Raw genomic sequence first — 17,168 nt, 5'->3', positions numbered from 1 at the left:
TTTGGGGACAGCCAAGGAGGCATCTGCAGGCAACAAAGGTAGGTGTGTGCTTGTGTGTGTGTTTCCTATGCAGATCCTAAGCCCAGTGTCACATGCAAGTAGGAGGAGTAAGACAGGTTCCTGGCAAATCCGGGTTATGGATTGCATTTAAAAAGGCCCCATGGGAGTGCAATGGGCCCCTGTCTTGCTGCTTAGCAATAATGGTATGGGTTTAGGTTCTGCTGTGTGTACTGGTGGTTGACTGCCCCCCAGCCCAGAGTGTGCATGGAAAATTGTCTGGCAGCCTCCCTGACAGCAAGCAGTGATAGTGCCCATGAAGGGCACCTTGTTGGGCCCGCCCCTTTCACGGTTATCGCTTCTCGGCCTTTTGGCTAAGATCAAGTGTAGTATCTGTTCTTATCAGTTTAATATCTGATACGTCCCCTATCTGGGGACCATATATTAAATGGATTTTTGAGAACGGGGGCCGATTTCGAAGCTTGCTTCCGTCGCCCTATGCATTGACCCGATATGGCAGTATCTTCGGGTACAGTGCACCACCCCCTTACAGGGTTAAAAAGAAAGATTCCTACTTTCATTGCTACCTGCTTGCTGGCTAGCCAGCTAGCCAGCCCTGTGGGCCTTGCTGCTGCTGCAGCCAAAAAACAAAAGGTGGTGCTGCTGCTGCTTCTGCTGCTTCTGCTTCTGCTTGTGTCTGGCTGCTGTTGGAGCGTCCAGGCACAGGACTTCTGCTGCTGCTGACTAAATGGCCTCCTTAATTGGATCATTTGAGTAGCCAGCACACCTTTGCAGGTAGGGCATGACATGATAGGCAGCTGCCTTGATAGCGGGTGGGTGCTGAATGTTCCTAATTGACAAAATAAGATTAATGCTTATGAAGAAATATAAAATCTCATCCCTTCCCCAATATCGCGCCACACCCCTACCCCTTAATTCCCTGGTTGAACTTGATGGACATATGTCTTTTTTCGACCGTACTAACTATGTAACTATGTAACATAACATGGGGGGGGGGGGGGGGGGTCTCCTGGCTGTTCACACAGGTGTGTCATTGCTGTACATTGACCATGCATTGCTTCTGTGGTATTGCAAAGGCAAAGACAAATGCTTCCAGCCATCCATTGCACTAATGGATTGGTCATCAGCTGGCTGTCTATGTCCCGCATCAATATAGACCAAAGTACAGAGGGTTAGGCTATGCTATTGTGCACCTACCTGATGCATCAGAAGGTGCGAGGCCCTTGCTAAATTCTGTGCACAGACTTTGAGATCTATACTTTAGACTGTATCTAAACCTGCTCCAACATGGACTGACATTCTGGCCTACTTTCAGCCGATGCGACTTGTCTGTCGCTGAACAGTCGCTTTTTATGTATTCAGCACCTATGTATAATGTTGTAAAAATGCTCTAGAAGCTAAAGTCGCAGAAATGTCACACATATTTGGCCTGCAACTTTCTGTGCGACAAATTCAGACAGGAAAAATCAGTATAAATCCTTAGAAAATTATCCCCCAGTGTCTCCATCTGCTGGCGGTATTGAATAAGCATTGCTGCACTGATGGGGTATGCATTAGACGAAAAAAAAGAAGAAAAAGAAGAATAATACGGCCAGAAAAGAGGCGAAAAGGAGAAAAACGTAAAAAAACGTGAAAAAAAAGTAAGAGGAAGAGAAGGGAAAAAAAGGTGGAAATGGGTTTAAAAGTGATTTCGGCGGAGAAATATATATATATATATATATATATATATATATATATATATATATATATATACGCGCACACACACACATATATATAAACGTATTCTCCGTTGAGATATTGCAGCCGCTGCTGTGTCCAGGCCCAGGAGCCTTAGCACTGTGCTGTGATGTCACTCAATACCACTGACATCACTAGGTGTAAACAACATCTCTCCTTTGCTGTGTATGTGACTATGGAGCTGTTTGGTGATGTCGTCTATTATGGCCTTCATAGAAGCAACAGGAGATTGTTGCATCCATCTAGAACCCTCAGAACTACAGTGCTATGATGTCACTCACTTCCACAGGCCTTGCAGAGTGTAAACAACAACAACCCAGCTTTGTTGTGTATGTAACCATAGGGATTTGTGATGTCACCTAGAACCTTCACAGCAGCGACAGCTTTATGAGGAGCATCAGCACTGCTCTGCCTGAGCAGAACCATCACCGCCATAGGTTGTCAAATAACCCGGGTTTAACCCACACAGGTAAGTCCAATGGGGTGCAGGCATGTCCTCTATGCTTACAGCTTCCCGTGGGTGTTGGTTTGATACCGTTTGGGGACAGCCAAGGAGGCATCTGCAGGCAACAAAGGTAGGTGTGTGCTTGTGTGTGTGTTTCCTATGCAGATCCTAAGCCCAGTGTCACATGCAAGTAGGAGGAGTAAGAAGGGTTCCTGGCAAATCCGGGTTATGGATTGCATTTAAAAAGGCCCCGTGGAAGTGCAATGGGCCCCTGTCTTGCTGCTTAGCAATAATGGTATGGGTTTAGGTTCTGCTGTGTGTACTGGTGGTTGACTGCCCCCCAGCCCAGAGTGTGCATGGAAAATTGTCTGGCAGCCTCCCTGACAGCAAGCAGTGATAGTGCCCATGAAGGGCACCTTGTTGGGCCCGCCCTTTTCACGGTTATCGCTTCTCGGCCTTTTGGCTAAGATCAAGTGTAGTATCTGTTCTTATCAGTTTAATATCTGATACGTCCCCTATCTGGGGACCATATATTAAATGGATTTTTGAGAACGGGGGCCGATTTCGAAGCTTGCTTCCGTCGCCCTATGCATTGACCCGATATGGCAGTATCTTCGGGTACAGTGCACCACCCCCTTACAGGGTTAAAAAGAAAGATTCCTACTTTCATTGCTACCTGCTTGCTGGCTAGCCAGCTAGCCAGCCCTGTGGGCCTTGCTGCTGCTGCAGCCAAAAAACAAAAGGTGGTGCTGCTGCTACTTCTGCTGCTTCTGCTGCTTCTGCTTCTGCTTGTGTCTGGCCGCTGTTGGAGCGTCCAGGCACAGGACTTCTGCTGCTGCTGACTAAATGGCCTCCTTAATTGGATCATTTGAGTAGCCAGCACACCTGTGCAGGTAGGGCATGACATGATAGGCAGCTGCCTTGATAGCGGGTGGGTGCTGAATGTTCCTAATTGACAAAATAAGATTAATGCTTATGAAGAAATATAAAATCTCATCCCTTCCCCAATATCGCGCCACACCCCTACCCCTTAATTCCCTGGTTGAACTTGATGGACATATGTCTTTTTTCGACCGTACTAACTATGTAACTATGTAACATAACATGGGGGGGGGGGGGTCTCCTGGCTGTTCACACAGGTGTGTCATTGCTGTACATTGACCATGCATTGCTTCTGTGGTATTGCAAAGGCAAAGACAAATGCTTCCAGCCATCCATTGCACTAATGGATTGGTCATCAGCTGGCTGTCTATGTCCCGCATCAATATAGACCAAAGTACAGAGGGTTAGGCTATGCTATTGTGCACCTACCTGATGCATCAGAAGGTGCGAGGCCCTTGCTAAATTCTGTGCACAGACTTTGAGATCTATACTTTAGACTGTATCTAAACCTGCTCCAACATGGACTGACATTCTGGCCTACTTTCAGCCGATGCGACTTGTCTGTCGCTGAACAGTCGCTTTTTATGTATTCAGCACCTATGTATAATGTTGTAAAAATGCTCTAGAAGCTAAAGTCGCAGAAATGTCACACATATTTGGCCTGCAACTTTCTGTGCGACAAATTCAGACAGGAAAAATCAGTATAAATCCTTAGAAAATTATCCCCCAGTGTCTCCATCTGCTGGCGGTATTGAATAAGCATTGCTGCACTGATGGGGTATGCATTAGACGAAAAAAAAGAAGAAAAAGAAGAATAATACGCCCAGAAAAGAGGCGAAAAGGAGAAAAACGTAAAAAAACGTGAAAAAAAAGTAAGAGGAAGAGAAGGGAAAAAAAGGTGGAAATGGGTTTAAAAGTGATTTCGGCGGAGATATATATATATATATATATATATATATATATATATATATATATACGCGCACACACACACATATATATAAACGTATTCTCCGTTGAGATATTGCAGCCGCTGCTGTGTCCAGGCCCAGGAGCCTTAGCACTGTGCTGTGATGTCACTCAATACCACTGACATCACTAGGTGTAAACAACATCTCTCCTTTGCTGTGTATGTGACTATGGAGCTGTTTGGTGATGTCGTCTATTATGGCCTTCATAGAAGCAACAGGAGATTGTTGCATCCATCTAGAACCCTCAGAACTACAGTGCTATGATGTCACTCACTTCCACAGGCCTTGCAGAGTGTAAACAACAACAACCCAGCTTTGTTGTGTATGTAACCATAGGGATTTGTGATGTCACCTAGAACCTTCACAGCAGCGACAGCTTTATGAGGAGCATCAGCACTGCTCTGCCTGAGCAGAACCATCACCGCCATAGGTTGTCAAATAACCCGGGTTTAACCCACACAGGTAAGTCCAATGGGGTGCAGGCATGTCCTCTATGCTTACAGCTTCCCGTGGGTGTTGGTTTGATACCGTTTGGGGACAGCCAAGGAGGCATCTGCAGGCAACAAAGGTAGGTGTGTGCTTGTGTGTGTGTTTCCTATGCAGATCCTAAGCCCAGTGTCACATGCAAGTAGGAGGAGTAAGAAGGGTTCCTGGCAAATCCGGGTTATGGATTGCATTTAAAAAGGCCCCGTGGGAGTGCAATGGGCCCCTGTCTTGCTGCTTAGCAATAATGGTATGGGTTTAGGTTCTGCTGTGTGTACTGGTGGTTGACTGCCCCCCAGCCCAGAGTGTGCATGGAAAATTGTCTGGCAGCCTCCCTGACAGCAAGCAGTGATAGTGCCCATGAAGGGCACCTTGTTGGGCCCGCCCCTTTCACGGTTATCGCTTCTCGGCCTTTTGGCTAAGATCAAGTGTAGTATCTGTTCTTATCAGTTTAATATCTGATACGTCCCCTATCTGGGGACCATATATTAAATGGATTTTTGAGAACGGGGGCCGATTTCGAAGCTTGCTTCCGTCGCCCTATGCATTGACCCGATATGGCAGTATCTTCGGGTACAGTGCACCACCCCCTTACAGGGTTAAAAAGAAAGATTCCTACTTTCATTGCTACCTGCTTGCTGGCTAGCCAGCTAGCCAGCCCTGTGGGCCTTGCTGCTGCTGCAGCCAAAAAACAAAAGGTGGTGCTGCTGCTGCTTCTGCTTCTGCTTGTGTCTGGCCGCTGTTGGAGCGTCCAGGCACAGGACTTCTGCTGCTGCTGACTAAATGGCCTCCTTAATTGGATCATTTGAGTAGCCAGCACACCTGTGCAGGTAGGGCATGACATGATAGGCAGCTGCCTTGATAGCGGGTGGGTGCTGAATGTTCCTAATTGACAAAATAAGATTAATGCTTATGAAGAAATATAAAATCTCATCCCTTCCCCAATATCGCGCCACACCCCTACCCCTTAATTCCCTGGTTGAACTTGATGGACATATGTCTTTTTTCGACCGTACTAACTATGTAACATAACATGGGGGGGGGGGGGGGTCTCCTGGCTGTTCACACAGGTGTGTCATTGCTGTACATTGACCATGCATTGCTTCTGTGGTATTGCAAAGGCAAAGACAAATGCTTCCAGCCATCCATTGCACTAATGGATTGGTCATCAGCTGGCTGTCTATGTCCCGCATCAATATAGACCAAAGTACAGAGGGTTAGGCTATGCTATTGTGCACCTACCTGATGCATCAGAAGGTGCGAGGCCCTTGCTAAATTCTGTGCACAGACTTTGAGATCTATACTTTAGACTGTATCTAAACCTGCTCCAACATGGACTGACATTCTGGCCTACTTTCAGCCGATGCGACTTGTCTGTCGCTGAACAGTCGCTTTTTATGTATTCAGCACCTATGTATAATGTTGTAAAAATGCTCTAGAAGCTAAAGTCGCAGAAATGTCACACATATTTGGCCTGCAACTTTCTGTGCGACAAATTCAGACAGGAAAAATCAGTATAAATCCTTAGAAAATTATCCCCCAGTGTCTCCATCTGCTGGCGGTATTGAATAAGCATTGCTGCACTGATGGGGTATGCATTAGACGAAAAAAAAGAAGAAAAAGAAGAATAATACGCCCAGAAAAGAGGCGAAAAGGAGAAAAACGTAAAAAAACGTGAAAAAAAAGTAAGAGGAAGAGAAGGGAAAAAAAGGTGGAAATGGGTTTAAAAGTGATTTCGGCGGAGAAATATATATAGATATATATATATATATATATATATATATATATACGCGCACACACACACATATATATAAACGTATTCTCCGTTGAGATATTGCAGCCGCTGCTGTGTCCAGGCCCAGGAGCCTTAGCACTGTGCTGTGATGTCACTCAATACCACTGACATCACTAGGTGTAAACAACATCTCTCCTTTGCTGTGTATGTGACTATGGAGCTGTTTGGTGATGTCGTCTATTATGGCCTTCATAGAAGCAACAGGAGATTGTTGCATCCATCTAGAACCCTCAGAACTACAGTGCTATGATGTCACTCACTTCCACAGGCCTTGCAGAGTGTAAACAACAACAACCCAGCTTTGTTGTGTATGTAACCATAGGGATTTGTGATGTCACCTAGAACCTTCACAGCAGCGACAGCTTTATGAGGAGCATCAGCACTGCTCTGCCTGAGCAGAACCATCACCGCCATAGGTTGTCAAATAACCCGGGTTTAACCCACACAGGTAAGTCCAATGGGGTGCAGGCATGTCCTCTATGCTTACAGCTTCCCGTGGGTGTTGGTTTGATACCGTTTGGGGACAGCCAAGGAGGCATCTGCAGGCAACAAAGGTAGGTGTGTGCTTGTGTGTGTGTTTCCTATGCAGATCCTAAGCCCAGTGTCACATGCAAGTAGGAGGAGTAAGAAGGGTTCCTGGAAAATCCGGGTTATGGATTGCATTTAAAAAGGCCCCGTGGGAGTGCAATGGGCCCCTGTCTTGCTGCTTAGCAATAATGGTATGGGTTTAGGTTCTGCTGTGTGTACTGGTGGTTGACTGCCCCCCAGCCCAGAGTGTGCATGGAAAATTGTCTGGCAGCCTCCCTGACAGCAAGCAGTGATAGTGCCCATGAAGGGCACCTTGTTGGGCCCGCCCCTTTCACGGTTATCGCTTCTCGGCCTTTTGGCTAAGATCAAGTGTAGTATCTGTTCTTATCAGTTTAATATCTGATACGTCCCCTATCTGGGGACCATATATTAAATGGATTTTTGAGAACGGGGGCCGATTTCGAAGCTTGCTTCCGTCGCCCTATGCATTGACCCGATATGGCAGTATCTTCGGGTACAGTGCACCACCCCCTTACAGGGTTAAAAAGAAAGATTCCTACTTTCATTGCTACCTGCTTGCTGGCTAGCCAGCTAGCCAGCCCTGTGGGCCTTGCTGCTGCTGCAGCCAAAAAACAAAAGGTGGTGCTGCTGCTGCTTCTGCTGCTTCTGCTTCTGCTTGTGTCTGGCCGCTGTTGGAGCGTCCAGGCACAGGACTTCTGCTGCTGCTGACTAAATGGCCTCCTTAATTGGATCATTTGAGTAGCCAGCACACCTGTGCAGGTAGGGCATGACATGATAGGCAGCTGCCTTGATAGCGGGTGGGTGCTGAATGTTCCTAATTGACAAAATAAGATTAATGCTTATGAAGAAATATAAAATCTCATCCCTTCCCCAATATCGCGCCACACCCCTACCCCTTAATTCCCTGGTTGAACTTGATGGACATATGTCTTTTTTCGACCGTACTAACTATGTAACTATGTAACATAACATGGGGGGGGGGGGGGGGTCTCCTGGCTGTTCACACAGGTGTGTCATTGCTGTACATTGACCATGCATTGCTTCTGTGGTATTGCAAAGGCAAAGACAAATGCTTCCAGCCATCCATTGCACTAATGGATTGGTCATCAGCTGGCTGTCTATGTCCCGCATCAATATAGACCAAAGTACAGAGGGTTAGGCTATGCTATTGTGCACCTACCTGATGCATCAGAAGGTGCGAGGCCCTTGCTAAATTCTGTGCACAGACTTTGAGATCTATACTTTAGACTGTATCTAAACCTGCTCCAACATGGACTGACATTCTGGCCTACTTTCAGCCGATGCGACTTGTCTGTCGCTGAACAGTCGCTTTTTATGTATTCAGCACCTATGTATAATGTTGTAAAAATGCTCTAGAAGCTAAAGTCGCAGAAATGTCACACATATTTGGCCTGCAACTTTCTGTGCGACAAATTCAGACAGGAAAAATCAGTATAAATCCTTAGAAAATTATCCCCCAGTGTCTCCATCTGCTGGCGGTATTGAATAAGCATTGCTGCACTGATGGGGTATACATTAGACGAAAAAAAAGAAGAAAAAGAAGAATAATACGCCCAGAAAAGAGGCGAAAAGGAGAAAAACGTAAAAAAACGTGAAAAAAAAGTAAGAGGAAGAGAAGGGAAAAAAAGGTGGAAATGGGTTTAAAAGTGATTTCGGCGGAGAAATATATATATATATATATATATATATATATATATATATATACGCGCACACACACACATATATATAAACGTATTCTCCGTTGAGATATTGCAGCCGCTGCTGTGTCCAGGCCCAGGAGCCTTAGCACTGTGCTGTGATGTCACTCAATACCACTGACATCACTAGGTGTAAACAACATCTCTCCTTTGCTGTGTATGTGACTATGGAGCTGTTTGGTGATGTCGTCTATTATGGCCTTCATAGAAGCAACAGGAGATTGTTGCATCCATCTAGAACCCTCAGAACTACAGTGCTATGATGTCACTCACTTCCACAGGCCTTGCAGAGTGTAAACAACAACAACCCAGCTTTGTTGTGTATGTAACCATAGGGATTTGTGATGTCACCTAGAACCTTCACAGCAGCGACAGCTTTATGAGGAGCATCAGCACTGCTCTGCCTGAGCAGAACCATCACCGCCATAGGTTGTCAAATAACCCGGGTTTAACCCACACAGGTAAGTCCAATGGGGTGCAGGCATGTCCTCTATGCTTACAGCTTCCCGTGGGTGTTGGTTTGATACCGTTTGGGGACAGCCAAGGAGGCATCTGCAGGCAACAAAGGTAGGTGTGTGCTTGTGTGTGTGTTTCCTATGCAGATCCTAAGCCCAGTGTCACATGCAAGTAGGAGGAGTAAGAAGGGTTCCTGACAAATCCGGGTTATGGATTGCATTTAAAAAGGTCCCGTGGGAGTGCAATGGGCCCCTATCTTGCTGCTTAGCAATAATGGTATGGGTTTAGGTTCTGCTGTGTGTACTGGTGGTTGACTGCCCCCCAGCCCAGAGTGTGCATGGAAAATTGTCTGGCAGCCTCCCTGACAGCAAGCAGTGATAGTGCCCATGAAGGGCACCTTGTTGGGCCCGCCCCTTTCACGGTTATCGCTTCTCGGCCTTTTGGCTAAGATCAAGTGTAGTATCTGTTCTTATCAGTTTAATATCTGATACGTCCCCTATCTGGGGACCATATATTAAATGGATTTTTGAGAACGGGGGCCGATTTCGAAGCTTGCTTCCGTCGCCCTATGCATTGACCCGATATGGCAGTATCTTCGGGTACAGTGCACCACCCCCTTACAGGGTTAAAAAGAAAGATTCCTACTTTCATTGCTACCTGCTTGCTGGCTAGCCAGCTAGCCAGCCCTGTGGGCCTTGCTGCTGCTGCAGCCAAAAAACAAAAGGTGGTGCTGCTGCTGCTTCTGCTGCTTCTGCTTGTGTCTGGCCGCTGTTGGAGCGTCCAGGCACAGGACTTCTGCTGCTGCTGACTAAATGGCCTCCTTAATTGGATCATTTGAGTAGCCAGCACACCTGTGCAGGTAGGGCATGACATGATAGGCAGCTGCCTTGATAGCGGGTGGGTGCTGAATGTTCCTAATTGACAAAATAAGATTAATGCTTATGAAGAAATATAAAATCTCATCCCTTCCCCAATATCGCGCCACACCCCTACCCCTTAATTCCCTGGTTGAACTTGATGGACATATGTCTTTTTTCGACCGTACTAACTATGTAACTATGTAACATAACATGGGGGGGGGGGGGTCTCCTGGCTGTTCACACAGGTGTGTCATTGCTGTAAATTGACCATGCATTGCTTCTGTGGTATTGCAAAGGCAAAGACAAATGCTTCCAGCCATCCATTGCACTAATGGATTGGTCATCAGCTGGCTGTCTATGTCCCGCATCAATATAGACCAAAGTACAGAGGGTTAGGCTATGCTATTGTGCACCTACCTGATGCATCAGAAGGTGCGAGGCCCTTGCTAAATTCTGTGCACAGACTTTGAGATCTATACTTTAGACTGTATCTAAACCTGCTCCAACATGGACTGACATTCTGGCCTACTTTCAGCCGATGCGACTTGTCTGTCGCTGAACAGTCGCTTTTTATGTATTCAGCACCTATGTATAATGTTGTAAAAATGCTCTAGAAGCTAAAGTCGCAGAAATGTCACACATATTTGGCCTGCAACTTTCTGTGCGACAAATTCAGACAGGAAAAATCAGTATAAATCCTTAGAAAATTATCCCCCAGTGTCTCCATCTGCTGGCGGTATTGAATAAGCATTGCTGCACTGATGGGGTATGCATTAGACGAAAAAAAAGAAGAAAAAGAAGAATAATACGCCCAGAAAAGAGGCGAAAAGGAGAAAAACGTAAAAAAACGTGAAAAAAAAGTAAGAGGAAGAGAAGGGAAAAAAAGGTGGAAATGGGTTTAAAAGTGATTTCGGCGGAGAAATATATATATATATATATATATATATATATATATATACGCGCACACACACACATATATATATAAACGTATTCTCCGTTGAGATATTGCAGCCGCTGCTGTGTCCAGGCCCAGGAGCCTTAGCACTGTGCTGTGATGTCACTCAATACCACTGACATCACTAGGTGTAAACAACATCTCTCCTTTGCTGTGTATGTGACTATGGAGCTGTTTGGTGATGTCGTCTATTATGGCCTTCATAGAAGCAACAGGAGATTGTTGCATCCATCTAGAACCCTCAGAACTACAGTGCTATGATGTCACTCACTTCCACAGGCCTTGCAGAGTGTAAACAACAACAACCCAGCTTTGTTGTGTATGTAACCATAGGGATTTGTGATGTCACCTAGAACCTTCACAGCAGCGACAGCTTTATGAGGAGCATCAGCACTGCTCTGCCTGAGCAGAACCATCACCGCCATAGGTTGTCAAATAACCCGGGTTTAACCCACACAGGTAAGTCCAATGGGGTGCAGGCATGTCCTCTATGCTTACAGCTTCCCGTGGGTGTTGGTTTGATACCGTTTGGGGACAGCCAAGGAGGCATCTGCAGGCAACAAAGGTAGGTGTGTGCTTGTGTGTGTGTTTCCTATGCAGATCCTAAGCCCAGTGTCACATGCAAGTAGGAGGAGTAAGAAGGGTTCCTGGCAAATCCGGGTTATGGATTGCATTTAAAAAGGCCCCGTGGGAGTGCAATGGGCCCCTGTCTTGCTGCTTAGCAATAATGGTATGGGTTTAGGTTCTGCTGTGTGTACTGGTGGTTGACTGCCCCCCAGCCCAGAGTGTGCATGGAAAATTGTCTGGCAGCCTCCCTGACAGCAAGCAGTGATAGTGCCCATGAAGGGCACCTTGTTGGGCCCGCCCCTTTCACGGTTATCGCTTCTCGGCCTTTTGGCTAAGATCAAGTGTAGTATCTGTTCTTATCAGTTTAATATCTGATACGTCCCCTATCTGGGGACCATATATTAAATGGATTTTTGAGAACGGGGGCCGATTTCAAAGCTTGCTTCCGTCGCCCTATGCATTGACCCGATATGGCAGTATCTTCGGGTACAGTGCACCACCCCCTTACAGGGTTAAAAAGAAAGATTCCTACTTTCATTGCTACCTGCTTGCTGGCTAGCCAGCTAGCCAGCTAGCCAGCCCTGTGGGCCTTGCTGCTGCTGCAGCCAAAAAACAAAAGGTGGTGCTGCTGCTGCTTCTGCTGCTTCTGCTTCTGCTTGTGTCTGGCCGCTGTTGGAGCGTCCAGGCACAGGACTTCTGCTGCTGCTGACTAAATGGCCTCCTTAATTGGATCATTTGAGTAGCCAGCACACCTGTGCAGGTAGGGCATGACATGATAGGCAGCTGCCTTGATAGCGGGTGGGTGCTGAATGTTCCTAATTGACAAAATAAGATTAATGCTTATGAAGAAATATAAAATCTCATCCCTTCCCCAATATCGCGCCACACCCCTACCCCTTAATTCCCTGGTTGAACTTGATGGACATATGTCTTTTTTCGACCGTACTAACTATGTAACTATGTAACATAACATGGGGGGGGGGGGGGGGGTCTCCTGGCTGTTCACACAGGTGTGTCATTGCTGTACATTGACCATGCATTGCTTCTGTGGTATTGCAAAGGCAAAGACAAATGCTTCCAGCCATCCATTGCACTAATGGATTGGTCATCAGCTGGCTGTCTATGTCCCGCATCAATATAGACCAAAGTACAGAGGGTTAGGCAATGCTATTGTGCACCTACCTGATGCATCAGAAGGTGCGAGGCCCTTGCTAAATTCTGTGCACAGACTTTGAGATCTATACTTTAGACTGTATCTAAACCTGCTCCAACATGGACTGACATTCTGGCCTACTTTCAGCCGATGCGACTTGTCTGTCGCTGAACAGTCGCTTTTTATGTATTCAGCACCTATGTATAATGTTGTAAAAATGCTCTAGAAGCTAAAGTCGCAGAAATGTCACACATATTTGGCCTGCAACTTTCTGTGCGACAAATTCAGACAGGAAAAATCAGTATAAATCCTTAGAAAATTATCCCCCAGTGTCTCCATCTGCTGGCGGTATTGAATAAGCATTGCTGCACTGATGGGGTATGCATTAGACGAAAAAAAAGAAGAAAAAGAAGAATAATACGCCCAGAAAAGAGGCGAAAAGGAGAAAAACGTAAAAAAACGTGAAAAAAAAGTAAGAGGAAGAGAAGGGAAAAAAAGGTGGAAATGGGGTTAAAAGTGATTTCGGCGGAGAAATATATATATATATATATATATATATATATATATATATATATACGCGCACACACACACATATATATAAACGTATTCTCCGTTGAGATATTGCAGCCGCTGCTGTGTCCAGGCCCAGGAGCCTTAGCACTGTGCTGTGATGTCACTCAATACCACTGACATCACTAGGTGTAAACAACATCTCTCCTTTGCTGTGTATGTGACTATGGAGCTGTTTGGTGATGTCGTCTATTATGGCCTTCATAGAAGCAACAGGAGATTGTTGCATCCATCTAGAACCCTCAGAACTACAGTGCTATGATGTCACTCACTTCCACAGGCCTTGCAGAGTGTAAACAACAACAACCCAGCTTTGTTGTGTATGTAACCATAGGGATTTGTGATGTCACCTAGAACCTTCACAGCAGCGACAGCTTTATGAGGAGCATCAGCACTGCTCTGCCTGAGCAGAACCATCACCGCCATAGGTTGTCAAATAACCCGGGTTTAACCCACACAGGTAAGTCCAATGGGGTGCAGGCATGTCCTCTATGCTTACAGCTTCCCGTGGGTGTTGGTTTGATACCGTTTGGGGACAGCCAAGGAGGCATCTGCAGGCAACAAAGGTAGGTGTGTGCTTGTGTGTGTGTTTCCTATGCAGATCCTAAGCCCAGTGTCACATGCAAGTAGGAGGAGTAAGAAGGGTTCCTGGCAAATCCGGGTTATGGATTGCATTTAAAAAGGCCCCGTGGGAGTGCAATGGGCCCCTGTCTTGCTGCTTAGCAATAATGGTATGGGTTTAGGTTCTGCTGTGTGTACTGGTGGTTGACTGCCCCCCAGCCCAGAGTGTGCATGGAAAATTGTCTGGCAGCCTCCCTGACAGCAAGCAGTGATAGTGCCCATGAAGGGCACCTTGTTGGGCCCGCCCCTTTCACGGTTATCGCTTCTCGGCCTTTTGGCTAAGATCAAGTGTAGTATCTGCATTTGGTCTGGTCGGAAGGTGTCTGTGGTACCCCGCTTCTCGGCCTTGGGGGATTGTCTCTCCTTACGGAGGGACTTCACCCCCTTGCTGCTATTGGGGAGCGGGCTTAGTCCACGGACAACGGGTTGCGATCCCCCTGTCTCTGGGACCTTGTGTCTCAGAAGGCATTTTCGGTACGTTGAGCGTTACCTGTAGCTTCGGAAGCACCTAGGGTACCCCCGACCTCTGCCTTGGGTAAGGGTTCCGCTTTTATAGCGGGATTCCGAGCCCCTGCTGCTATTGGGGAAGGGGCTTAGTCCCTGGGTGTGGAAGATGCCGTTCTCCTGGGCTTTCCCCTCTGGGGAAATGTCGATGCGAAATACCATCCGCATAGAGGTGTCGGAGAGCCATCGTCAGTTGAAGAACCTCCGCTTCATTGCGGAGGTGATTCTTCTTGACTACTTCCGCCTCAATAGGGAGGACATCCTGTGTCTAAATGACCAGGAAAGCCGTGGCCTGTATACCGTCACCTTCACGGCCACGGCGTGTTGCGATAACATCTATGCAACCTTGTCTGGTGCGGACCAGAGGGACGATCGACTCGACGGTCTTTCGTTCCAGTTCCTCTATGGTGAGGAACATATACCGTTGGTGGTGGCTATGCACAGCCCTCATGTGACCACGGAGGATATAGCCACTTTTCTTCGGCGATACTGCGAAGAGGTGCGATTCGCAAACAAAATCTTGAACTCCGTGCGGTTCTGGAACGGCAAGAGGAAGTTCTGGGTCAAGCTCCGTAAGGATCCCGGTGGTATTGGGGGTCTTTGCCATCCGCCCCCAAATTTTGCCATCGGGAGAGTTCGGGGCTTCCTGTTCTATCCTCAAATGCCTATGTATTGCCGAAATTGCTTGAGGTTTGGCCACACCCAGGAGACCTGCGGCGCGGAGCGTGTGATTCGCTGCAATAGGTGTGGCCAAGAAGGTCACATAGCCTCAAGATGTAGCCATACGATAAGGTGCAACCTCTGCGGAGAGGAAAATCACGATTTTAATTCCTGTCCCCATAAAGCAAAAACTACGATGGGTGGGTCAAGGCTGGGCCCACCCAAAGAGGGGACAGGACAAAAGACGTCCTTTTTTAAGATGCCCAAACCCCAGATGGCAGGTACTGATGGGTCCAGGCCCAAGACCTCTGGTGCTCCATCGGGGGGCCCACCGGTGGTAGTGCTAGGGGGAGGCCATGGGGATTCCACGAAGCCCGGGCGGGTGATCGAGTTTACTGCCCGGGAAATTGAAAGACGTCGATCGACTTCCTACCTGGCTCAAGAGCCCGCCGAAACTTCTGAAGGGGGCTCACCTGTGGCGGGTGGCAGCCGACGGGCCTCGGTGGGGGCAAAAGTGGACCCAAAATTGCAGCATAAGCCAGGTACTGGCTTGGCCCAGGGTCGCCCTGCTCCGGACGAAGAGGCCCCGGTGAAAGCCCGCCGGAAGGGGAGCCAGGTGGCCAGGTCTGAGCCCGGTCCTGTTACTCCGCCTATACAGGACAGGGCCAAGAAGACAAGTGGCGCCAAACCAGGGTTTGCTGCCCCGCCAGCAGTGGACCCGGTGGGTAAAACTGGCCATCGTCGATCGATGGGGAAGTTGGAGCAACAGTCCTCAGCAACGCTTGCTGGGGAACAAGCGATGAAAACTTCCCAAGGTAGCGGCAAAGGTTCCGGAAAAGAGGCCTCACAGGCCCCTGTGCAGCAGTTCCAGTCGTCAAATGATGAAAGAAGACGCAGATCCATCAGCCGGGGGCCAGAGATTACATCGAGTGAGAGCAACACAGAGGATATGGACAGCAGTGTGACATTTAAAAGACAAAGAGAAGAAGAAGAGGAAGACATTCAAAGGAAAGCGGCGTGCCGTAGTTCGGACGAGAGCGAGCTCAGGGTCGGGGCATCATCGATCTCAAGCTCCGACCCTCAGAACATCAAGGAGCTGATGACCCCGCAGGCGGGGGATGACGGTACGCAGCTTATTATTGACTTTGATTCTCCAAGCACGGACTCTCCATAAACTATGCCTATCCCTGTAAAAATTGCCTCACTCAATGTGAGGTCCTTAAAGAGCCCTGATCGCAGGGCTGCTTTATTTTCTTATCTAGAGACATGTGACTTTGACCTTTGCCTGCTACAAGAATGTGGAATCCCTAGTAAAATGGACTATAAAGACTTAAAAGAAGACTGGAAGCTGGGCCCATCCATATGGTCCGGTGCAAATGACTGTCGTTCTGTGGGTGTTGGGCTGCTCTGCCGAGGCCAGTCCTTTTCTATTCATACAGTAACTGAGATTGTGCCTGGCAGAGCTCTTTTAATTCATCTATATTTTAATGGACTTTTAATTCGTGTTTTAAATGTGTATGCCCCTCCTGATAAACAGGAGCGGGCAGAACTATTTGAAATTTTACCACTGTTTTGTGTTGGGTCTTCCCCCCTGCTGGTGGGAGGTGATTTTAACTGCATACGTGATGGGGAACACCGGCAGGGTGGGGATATTAATCGTAAAGACCGCACTTCTTACCTGCTTAAAAATTTTATTGATGATTTTAATTTGAAAGATTGCTGGAAGGATCTCTTGCCGGAGGACCCAGGCGCCACATGGTCCAATGGAAGAGTGAGCTCCAGAATCGATTTTATTTTTTCCTCTAGAGCTTTTAAACCCCTGAAATGCACGCTCGAGCAGAATATCTTCTCTGATCATAAGCTCCTCTTGGTGGGCCTGGAGCTAGAGGGGGAGCAAAAAGCAAAAAGGGGCCTCTGGAGATTAAACACCACACTCCTAGAGGACCCTGAGATAAAAGAGGAGTTTGTGCGGACCTACCAATGCTGGCAATCACAAAGAAAACCCCACGAGCCTATGCTGCACTGGTGGGAGGGCACCAAATCTAAAATCAGATTTTTTTTTATCAAAGCAGGTAAGAAGAAGGCAAAAATGGAAAAACAGTGGTTTTATGTTCTTAACATGCGTTTAAATGTACTTTTTAAATTGAAAGAAGCTGGTATGGATGTAGAAAATGATATTTTAAACCTTAAAACTGAAATAAAACATGCCATAGAAAAGAAAGGGAAA

At 47.2% G+C, this 17,168-nt stretch overlaps 6 non-coding genes and 1 pseudogene across 6 annotated transcripts; all 7 read left to right on the top strand.

The window, feature by feature from the left end:
• Positions 1 to 351: 351 nt before the first annotated feature.
• Positions 352 to 542, top strand: LOC130343304 (U2 spliceosomal RNA). The gene has a single exon (XR_008882649.1). It is a non-coding gene; the product is annotated as a U2 spliceosomal RNA (small nuclear RNA).
• A 2,101-nt stretch (positions 543 to 2,643) lies between these two features.
• Positions 2,644 to 2,834, top strand: LOC130343302 (U2 spliceosomal RNA). The gene has a single exon (XR_008882648.1). It is a non-coding gene; the product is annotated as a U2 spliceosomal RNA (small nuclear RNA).
• A 2,097-nt stretch (positions 2,835 to 4,931) lies between these two features.
• LOC130343301 (U2 spliceosomal RNA) lies at positions 4,932 to 5,122 on the top strand. The gene has a single exon (XR_008882647.1). It is a non-coding gene; the product is annotated as a U2 spliceosomal RNA (small nuclear RNA).
• A 2,073-nt stretch (positions 5,123 to 7,195) lies between these two features.
• Positions 7,196 to 7,386, top strand: LOC130343300 (U2 spliceosomal RNA). Its single transcript, XR_008882646.1, has one exon. It is a non-coding gene; the product is annotated as a U2 spliceosomal RNA (small nuclear RNA).
• A 2,089-nt stretch (positions 7,387 to 9,475) lies between these two features.
• Positions 9,476 to 9,666, top strand: LOC130343298 (U2 spliceosomal RNA). The gene has a single exon (XR_008882645.1). It is a non-coding gene; the product is annotated as a U2 spliceosomal RNA (small nuclear RNA).
• A 2,078-nt stretch (positions 9,667 to 11,744) lies between these two features.
• On the top strand, positions 11,745 to 11,935 carry LOC130343268 (U2 spliceosomal RNA). The gene has a single exon (XR_008882628.1). It is a non-coding gene; the product is annotated as a U2 spliceosomal RNA (small nuclear RNA).
• A 2,100-nt stretch (positions 11,936 to 14,035) lies between these two features.
• On the top strand, positions 14,036 to 14,253 carry LOC130343295 (U2 spliceosomal RNA; annotated as a pseudogene).
• Positions 14,254 to 17,168: the final 2,915 nt, after the last annotated feature.

Source organism: Hyla sarda, unplaced genomic scaffold, assembly GCF_029499605.1.
Source record: "Hyla sarda isolate aHylSar1 unplaced genomic scaffold, aHylSar1.hap1 scaffold_678, whole genome shotgun sequence".
In the NCBI taxonomy this organism is placed as follows: Eukaryota; Metazoa; Chordata; class Amphibia; order Anura; family Hylidae; genus Hyla; species Hyla sarda.
Note: the sequence above shows the minus strand (reverse complement) of the source record. Positions and strands in the feature narration are given on the sequence as shown.